The following is a 9,602-nucleotide window of genomic DNA, read 5'->3' as shown; positions in this document are numbered from 1 at the left end:
AAAAAAAGAAGTAATTCTTACCATTTGCAACAGCATGGATGGAACTGGAGAGCATTATGCAAAGCAAAATAAGCCAGTTGGAGAAAGATAAATATCACATGACCTCACTCATATGTGGGATATAATGACCAACATAATTTGATGAACAATAATAGATCCAGAGACAAATGGGGGTATGGGGGTGATTAGAATGCAACCAAAGGACTTGTATGCATGCGTATTAGCATAACCAATGGACACAGACACCGGGGTGGTGGGGGCTTGCCTGGGGTGGGAATGGCTGGTGGGGAGTCAATTGGGGAAAAAGGAGACATATGTAAAACTTTAGACAATAAAAAAATAAAAACTAACTAAATAAAATAAAATGCATATGGGCAGGTGCTGACCAACTATACTATGATGACTCCTAATGAGTCATACCTTGTATAACTTCTCCCCTTGAGTCAAGCTACAATATGTGACTTGCCGGAAGCCGGTCCATCCTTGCTGCTTGACACAGTCGCTGCAGAACAGAAACATCTGCACAGCATATGTTTCAAGGGACCTGGCGTATATAGCATACTGTTCTTAATATGTTTGCTCCCCTTAGCGCTGTGTGTTTTAACCAAGGTCACCTCTCCGAGAAAGGTTGTTTCCCCAGGTAGGGATTTTTCCCTGAAGTCAGGGAGGGGATGAAACTCCTTAACTAAGTGCCAGGCGGGTAGTTAATCACTTTAACTACGAACAATCATGCTTAAGCTACATAATCTTTACTCCCTGGAATGGAGATAAGAAACGTCCTAACCTTTGTAATAGAAATTGACAGGATTAAAATCAACTGGTATAAATACGGATGTAACAAGACAATAAACGGCAGAACTTCTCTGGAGATCCAGACCAGAACTTGGCTGGAGATCCTGGCTAGGCTGCTGATCAACTGAACGCTGTCTCCGTGTCATTCCTTCTTCGCCGACTCCGTCTACACCGTTGGGAACCCCTGGACCTGCTGGGGTCGGACCCCGTCAGTGACTTGCTACTAATAAACAGAATAATGCAAAGGTGATGATGGTATGTCAGTCCAATAATTATGCTACATTATATGCGAGCTGTTTTAGCAGGTTGTAGAGAGACTGTCAGCAATGAAGAAGCAAACAACCATGTTTTGAATGACCAATGAAGAGATCCACGGGGAGGGAACTGCGGGTGGTGTCTAGGAGCTAAGGGCCTCATTTCTGCATCAGAGAGCAACTGAATTTTTCCCCAAACCATCGGAGTTTGGAAGAGGATCCTGAATTCCAGAAAGGAATGCAGGCTGGCCTACAGTTTCATGGCAGCCTTGTGAGACTCTGAGCAGAGAGGACAGCTACGCATTCGGGTACAGAAACTGAGATAATATGTGTGTTTAGTTTGAAGGCCCTAATTTTGTGGTGATTTATTATGTAGCAATAGAAAACTATTGCACATGTGTATCCTTTCCTGGGTGCTCCAGATCCTTATGTTATAGAGCTGAACAAACTACTCGCTGTGAGGACCTCACAATGCTCTTTCCTCATATTGGCTTTTGGCTAGTTATCTTACTCTTTCAAGTCTGTGCTCAACTATAACCTTGTCAATGAGGCAAACCCTGAGCACATATTTCCCTTCACCAGCTCTAATGTTTTTAAATAGCATTTATGATGTTCAAGTGTTTATATAATTTGCTTATTTACTATGGTCATTTTCTCTTCCAGTAGAATGCAGATCTTAGTCTGGTTCACTGATGTATCCTAAGGACCTGTAAGAGTGCTGTCACATAATAATTGTTGGATAATATTTACTAAACTGAACTGAATTACTTATTCCACATGAGCTCCTTAAAAGAATGTGCTGCTGATATTCTTCTTTACATATCATAAGCCTTGGCATGTAACAGGCTCAATAAAATTCTAATGAGTGAATAAATAGCATCTCTGTGATAAATTACTATGTTATTCTGTACTGGTTGACAAACAGCTATAGAGCATAATATATTATATTTTCGCATTAATCAGTAAGGGTTTTGCCAGAATTTTAAAACCAGAATTTATTAATCTCTATTTTAGAAATTTTTAAAGAGAAGCATCTAAATTGTTTCATTCTAGTCTTTCAATTAAGCTAGAAATCAAAGCCTAGTTGTATTAGTTTTCTATTGCAGCTAAAACAAATTACCACCATTTTTGTGTCTTAAAACAACATAACTTTTTTATTTAGAGTTCCGTAGATTGGGGTGCATGGGTGGCTCAGTGGTAGAATTCTCTAGAGTTCCGTAGATTTGAAGTCTAACATGGGTCTCAATGAGCTAAAATCAAGGTGTAAGGAAAAATGCATTCATTTTTGGATATTCTAAGGAGAATCCACTTCCTTGCATTTTCCAGCTTCTAGAGACCAAATTCCTTAGCACATGGTCTCCTTCCTCTGTCTTCTAGGTCAGCAGTCATATCTGAGTGCATCTCCCTCTGATGATAGCCGGGAAAAGCTCTCTGCTCATGCAATTAGGCAGGGCATACCCAGACCATTCAGAAAATCTCCTCATCTCAATGTCTGTAACATTCATCATACCTGCAAAGTCTCTTTTGCCATGTAAAGTATTGCGGATCAGGATGGAGAGAACTCCAAGGGCTACTATTCTGCCTACCATATTAGTGGAAGGACAAAATAAACATACAACTAAGTAAAGTAAAACATATATGATTCACAGATTCACTGCAGAAATTCAGTTTCAAATATTTTTGTTCCAATTTACACTTCATATTCAACAATAAAACATTTCTCTCCTTTAAACAAATATTTATTTTTGTGTTCTACAATTTGAACTTTCCCAGTTCATTAGAAAGATTTTTTAAAAATGGCTTTCCACAAAAACTACCCCAACAGCTGACAGCTAGCTATAGACGTTCTTTGGGTAGTTATATAGAGAAGGCCTGGCTATGAATTCTTCTCCAAGGGTTAAAGGTCACCAGGTATGCCTCAGGGAAACTTAGCAGCACATGAAGAACAGGACATACTGTGGTTATTTCTTCTTTACAAATGTCTTTAGGCTACAAATTTTCTTATATTCATATAAGGGTTAAGGGTTAAATGAAGGCAACATGCAGGGATGATGTTTGACTGTAGTTGTTTTCTAGTCGTGTAAGAAAATATCAGCGATCAATAGTAAATGAGCCAATGTTACAGAGCAAATCATGGCTGTTTCTCTTCCTGTTGACAGACACTATCTCATTGTTTGATATTCTGAAATCCTCCATATATGCCAATTGATTATGCAGAATCCATTTAAATTAAGGAAACAGGAGCATGTCAAAGAGATTCATATGTATTTGGTGAGTGGGGAAGACATTTTGAACACAAATATAAAAAATTTGAAATGTTCCAAGATTTAGTGATACATAAAAATTAAGGTGAAGTCCTACCCCATTTTTGTATCCTCATCTCTCCCCCCAAATATTACCTCCCTCATTCCTAACTAAATACATGTTAAATAACATTAAAATATATCACATTCAAAGGTTAAATTCTTGCATAGCTAATTCACACACAAATCTAGTCTGCCCCAAGGGTTTTTGTCACCTTATAAAATGCATCTTGTTCACATATTAAGACTTGGTGTTAACTTGTAGGTGCGTGAAATTGAGTGATATGACTCAAAGCAAGCAACGCCAATGCTAATGTTGAATGTCAATATAGCAGCAATATCATCTTGACATATATGGATGAAACTTTTAATTCATAGTAAAATGAGAAAAATATGAGATTATCTTAACTTCATAAAAGAAAAGTGAAGTTAAATGATAATGTAAAGTGATGATGGTAAATGAGGTAGTAACATGGAAAAGATAAATGTTCCAGATGTGAAATCTGACAGCAAGAATGTATATTCTGATTGTATTTTACACTAAATATCTATGTGATCTTAACTTATCTGTGCTTCTGCGCAAACACAGTGAAGGATAAGTGCAACTCATTCACTCATTTATTCAAATAATATCTATTGAGTGACAACTAGTGATGCTCTGTTTTTCTAGGGACTGAGCATATAGCTATGAATAAATTATAGAGGTATCATTGCCCTCCATGGAGCCTACATTTTTGCAATTCCTCATAGGTTAGTTACAATGGGGTAGATGTGATTCAATGACATATCTGGCAAAAGGTGAGCATTATAAAGAAATTTAATTAGCATCATTATAACCCTATATAATAAAGAGCTAATATGCTAATTAGACCAAGCAGCAGAACAACCATCCAGATGACCTTCCAGATGAAGCCAGGGCTACAAGGGCTGGCCGAGGCAGCCAGGGCTGCGAGGGCCAAGCCCCTTGCATGAATTTCCTGCATCGGGCCTCTAGTAGTAATACAATAAAATAGTAATAAATTTAGAAATCTAACAAATTACACTTATTTGCATAAGTAGGATATTAAATAAATAAATGGTTAATTTAAGCAAGCTAGCAACACTAAAATTTATATGGTCATTATATCAGACATTATGTGGTGTTTAAAAGAACATATTTCTGAACAGTAGCTTAAAGGAAAACAATTCTTTTTGAAATAATTTTTTTCAGCAATAAGTCATTATTTATTTAATATATTTTTATTGATTTCAGAAAGAAAGGGAGAGAGAAACATCAATGATGAGAATCATTGATTGGCTGCTTCCTGCACACCCACTACTGGGGATCTAGCCCACAACATGGTCATGTGCTCTGACCGGGAATCAAACTGTGACCTCCTGATTCATAGGTCGATGCTTAAACACTGAGCCACACTAGCCAGGCAGTCATATATTTATTTTTAATAAATTATATTTTAAAGGTAAAATTTAAATGAGAACTTTTGTCTCCGAATTAGCAATCAATGTATGGGCTATATCTTCATTTTTTTTTTCCTTTTCATATTGCCCGTTTTGCTCCTCTTCTACATGATCAAGCAGTCATCACACCATGATTTATGACCTTTCTTCTGACAATTCAACCATCAGTCTACTCTGTTCCATTAATATTTCCCACTGTGAATGTCCCTGTAGAATCCTTGGCAAGTGCTCAGATGTTTCCAGATTCTGCTTTGGAAAGCAGTGAACCACAAGGTATTAAAAGTCAGTGACTTACAAAGGGATTTGTTCTTTATCCTAAGAGAAGGGGAAGTCTAGACATTATCCTTAGAGTGACATTCATGCACAGCTTCCCACTGACAATAGTATAAACAGAAATGCACTGCTTCAGCTATTAAACTTTACATGGGATATTTTTGAGAGTTCTTTAAAAATCAAAACGCCTCGCTTAGCAGTTCAATAAGTGTGCCATTTCAAGAGATGTGACTGCCAAATTAGTTAGTTCCTATGAAGGTGGTTACCTTGTAATGCTGCAGGCAAACACATTTGGTCTTTAGTCACATTTGTGGCACACAATCCACATTTTCAAAGGACGTACTACAGCCAACATTCCAACTTGGTACTCACCCAGATAAACAGAAGCTAACAAGAAGCATGAAACCATACACCATACTATATAAGAATTTTGGCAGAACACCACATGTATCCTTATATGAAAAAAGTATCATGACATTAAATCATCCCAAAGCTCTGACATCCATTCATAAGAATACTCTCATTCTTTCATCAGAAACCACATGTCATTCTGATTCATGTACAGTACCAAAAATATAAATTTGACAGAATGTGTCTGAACCTGACCCAGGCACTTAAATGTTCTCATAACTCCAGAAGCAAAGGAAAAACAAAAAGAAATGCCTTCACTATGCTGCACGGTCAGCTTTGAACAGATGCCCTGGATGTGAGCGGAAAGTGGCAAAGTTAAAATAGAAATGCTAATCCTATGGGAGCCCTTGTCTACTGTTTCCAGCCCTTCCTAAAGATTAAAAAATAAATAAATAAAAGGAGCAAGAAGCACAAAAATACCCACAGCCCAAATACCAAGAACCCCCCCAAAAAAGCAGAAAGCAAAAAAAAAAAAAAAGCCACAGAACATCACAAATACTTCTAAAGGATAAAATAAATCTGATTTTAAAATATATAGCCCATGAACACAGACAACATTGTGGTGAAGGCCAGGGGGTGGGGTGGGGGTGAGGAACCTCTGTAATAGTGTCAACTATTAAAAATGATGTTTTAACAATAAAAAATAAAAATATTAAAGATGAGAAGACAAAGTTCCTCCCTCCCTCCCTCCCTCCCTTCCAACTTTTTTCCTTTCTTCTTACCTTCCTGATATTTTATTTATCTACTAGATGCCCAGTGCATGAAATTTGTGCACTTGGGGCATGGGTTTCTCAGTCCGTGCTGCATCCTCTCTTAGTCTGGGAGCCCTTTGGGGATGTCCGACTGAGGGCTTAGGCCCTCTCCCTGCCATCAGGTGGACATCCTTAGCACTGCAGTGGAGGCAGGAGAGGCTCCTGCCATTGCTGCTGCACTCGCCAGCTGTGAGCCCGGTTTCTGGTTGGGAGGTGTTCCCCCTGTGGGAGTACACTGGCCAACAGGGGGAAGCTCCTACATTGAGCGTCAGCCCCCTGGTGGTTCAGTCAATTTGCATATTAGCCTTTTATTATATAGTATGTATTTATATCTCTATCTTGGTATCTGGCAGCACACAAAATATAATGAGACAGTCCCATGAGAATAGAAGGCCAGATTATCAGCCTCTCAAACTCCGCCAGGGTAGTACATTGTAATGGGCTAATTGTAACAGTTACTAGGCATTGAGCCCACAGAGCTACCATGGAGTTTCTGTGGGCTCCTACAAGTGCACGAATTTTATGCACTGGGTCTCTAGTTTATTTATATAACAGCTGAAGGGCTCTTCTGTACTTGAGGATTTGGAGATACCCAAGAAACATTATATCCTACCTAAGACATTTAGATATACAAACCTAAGAAATCCTAGGAATAGTGACTTATGTTTCCCTCAAGTTCCAGTTTAGAAAAGTATTTTATTTACTTTTAGCAAACAAGCACTGAGAATTCTCCTTTAAAGAAATTTTACCAGCAATTCAAGAACTACTTGGGCAGAAAATAGTCTATACCGACATATTGGTTGTTAGAATTTCAGGTAAATTGAAAGCACTGTTTTTAAGTCGTAGTGTTGTCTGGTATGACCATGAGAATAAGGTTAAGTGATTAAGTGAGTTACTATCTCTTCAGATAGATACTGTGGGAGAAACATTTCCTATGAGAATACTCTTCAAGAGACTTGTGTGGCTTTGTAAGCGATCATTAGGAAGTTTCCCACTAAAATTAAAAACATATTCCTAAGTACTATTTTTCAAAATGACACAAATGTATATGTGACATAAAATGTCACATAAATGACATAAAAAGTATATGTAAAGATGCCAGATACTGATGTGGTAAGAAAAGCCAAAGAACTTGTGTAAAAGCATGTTTCTTACTGCCTTTTATCTGAATAAACACTGCTGCACAGTTTATAAGGACGTGGAAATTCCATTCATGAAATTTACATATTTCATATAGAGTTACACGAAAAAACAGCCTGGTTATAACATCAGAGTCCACATTAAGACAGGTTTCAATGAGACATTAAGGGAGAGGTTGACTCTAAAATTACTACTTCACTTCAGGAAAAAATAAATATTTTTTAAAGCAAACTCCACATTGAATGATCTGAGCCAAGGCTAAAAGCAACTCTTTGTCGTCATTAACTTAGAGGCTACATCTTAGAAGAACACAGGATACATGAAAATGGTATTAGCTTTTGAGGTCAGTTACGGATTTATTTGATTACATGAGCAGTAGCGATGGACAGTTATGATTTGCAATTCATCTTGACAAATATTTATTGAGCTTACCAGGTACTATGGAATGACAGAGAGAAAATATATGTCAAGGATAAATAGAACCTTAAGAGGAATGTGCAATAAGAACACAAATATGGAAGACTAGATTAAGCATTGGATAGAGGGTTTTAGAAGTGAATGAACTAAGTTTGAAGTACGGTGTCTAAAATGTTAATGGATTGTACAATTTGTGTTTATCTAACAGTAAGTTGTAAATGCAAATAATTAGCTCAGAAAATTTCAATGACTAGAGATACACATTTGGGATTACAGGTTATTAGAACCAAATGAATGAATAAGATGGCCTAAGAATATGTAAAAAGAAGACCGTGGAAAGAACCTCCTGGAATGCCCACACTCATGGGCAGGAGACATGCAGGCTAATGAAGGCAATTGAGAAGGAGCTTCCAGAGAAAAGAGGACTTTTGTAACTTGTGACTGAACCGAGTAAAGAGAGATTCTCCAATGCCAAGTGATGCAAAGAGGAGACGGAGGCATTTTAATGATAAAGGCCATTGGATTTTCTTACCTTGGGAGCATGGAAGACCTTGGCAAAACCAGCGGTATAGCAGAGGTAGCAGTGGGTGAAGGTTAGGTTTTAGTTTTATATCCTAGCATAAGGTTTCAAAGCCAAGAATTAAGTGGAGAATAAAATGTAAGAAAAATGAATTAGAATATAATTGATAAAGAATGGTCTTGACAATGTCAGGAGGGGATGAAATTAAAAGCAGAGTGGGAATCGGTTAGTCTGGGAGGAAGGATTATTGCTTGGGTATGGGGTAAGCAACGAAGGACAAGTGAAAACGTAGATATGGCGAAATGTGGAGAGGATGCCCAACAATGCATGTCAGAAGCTTCTCAACCTCAGACCAGTATAAGCTGTAATTATATGAGAGTGAAAGATTCACAGCTGAGGTTTTAAGTATAATAATAAACAAGGGTACAATAGGAACTTTATAAGAAAAGCAGACTTTGAAAATTATATTTAGCCACAAAATAGTATTCACATCTTACATTGACTGAAGTTTGAGTGCAATTTCTTCCTCAGCTCAGAATACATATTCCACCACTACTTATCTTATAATGATGTTTACAGACAACTTTTATTGTATATCCATTTCTTAAACTAGTAGAGAAACAACCTAATTTCATGGGCTAGTTCTAATATTGCAATAAGACAAGTAAATAGATTTCATCAATGCCTACACAGTAGTCAGGAATGTTAGATAAATATTAAGATATTGTTAATTACTGCCTTACAGGCAATCTAGTTTCTTTAAAAAAATTGTTTTTTTTTGAGTAGTGGCTCTCAAACTTTAGAGTGCATGAGATTTACCTGGAGGGCTTATTAAAACACAGATGGCTGGGTCTCCTCTCTAGAGTTCCTGGGTTGGAGCCTGAGAATTTGCGTTTCTAACAAATTCTTGGGTGATACTGATTTTGCTCCTCTGGTCTGAAGACCACATTTTGAGAACCACTGCTATAAGGCTAGCCATTCAACAACATGTAGGTCTATAAGCTGGAGTATTTTCATTCAAATTGTCTATTGAAGTAAACTGACAAACTAGAATTCATGAATATATTAAAACAGTACCATCAATACTTTTTAAAAAATATCAGTATTTGGCTCATTTCACTTTCAAATGTTATCTAGAACAGAACATATCTATCATTATCATTGAAAAATGGATCAATGTATTAATAAAAATGTCACAAAATTTGCTTTAGTTGGGAAACCACTTACCCAGGCTTAAAATGTCTTCCTCTCTTCATTTGGGTCATTATCATTACATTTCACT

General features: G+C 37.2%; 1 protein-coding gene across 1 annotated transcript in view; it reads right to left on the bottom strand.

Annotated features, from left to right (window-relative positions):
* The window catches only part of SEMA3C (semaphorin 3C), a 158,449-nt gene that overhangs the window by 35,583 nt on the left and 113,264 nt on the right, over positions 1–9,602 (bottom strand). The window lies entirely within an intron of this gene.

The sequence above is a fragment of the Myotis davidii genome, unplaced genomic scaffold (assembly GCF_000327345.1).
Source record: "Myotis davidii unplaced genomic scaffold, ASM32734v1 scaffold49, whole genome shotgun sequence".
NCBI classification, from domain to species: Eukaryota; Metazoa; Chordata; class Mammalia; order Chiroptera; family Vespertilionidae; genus Myotis; species Myotis davidii.
This window is presented reverse-complemented; position numbering and strand designations above follow the sequence as displayed.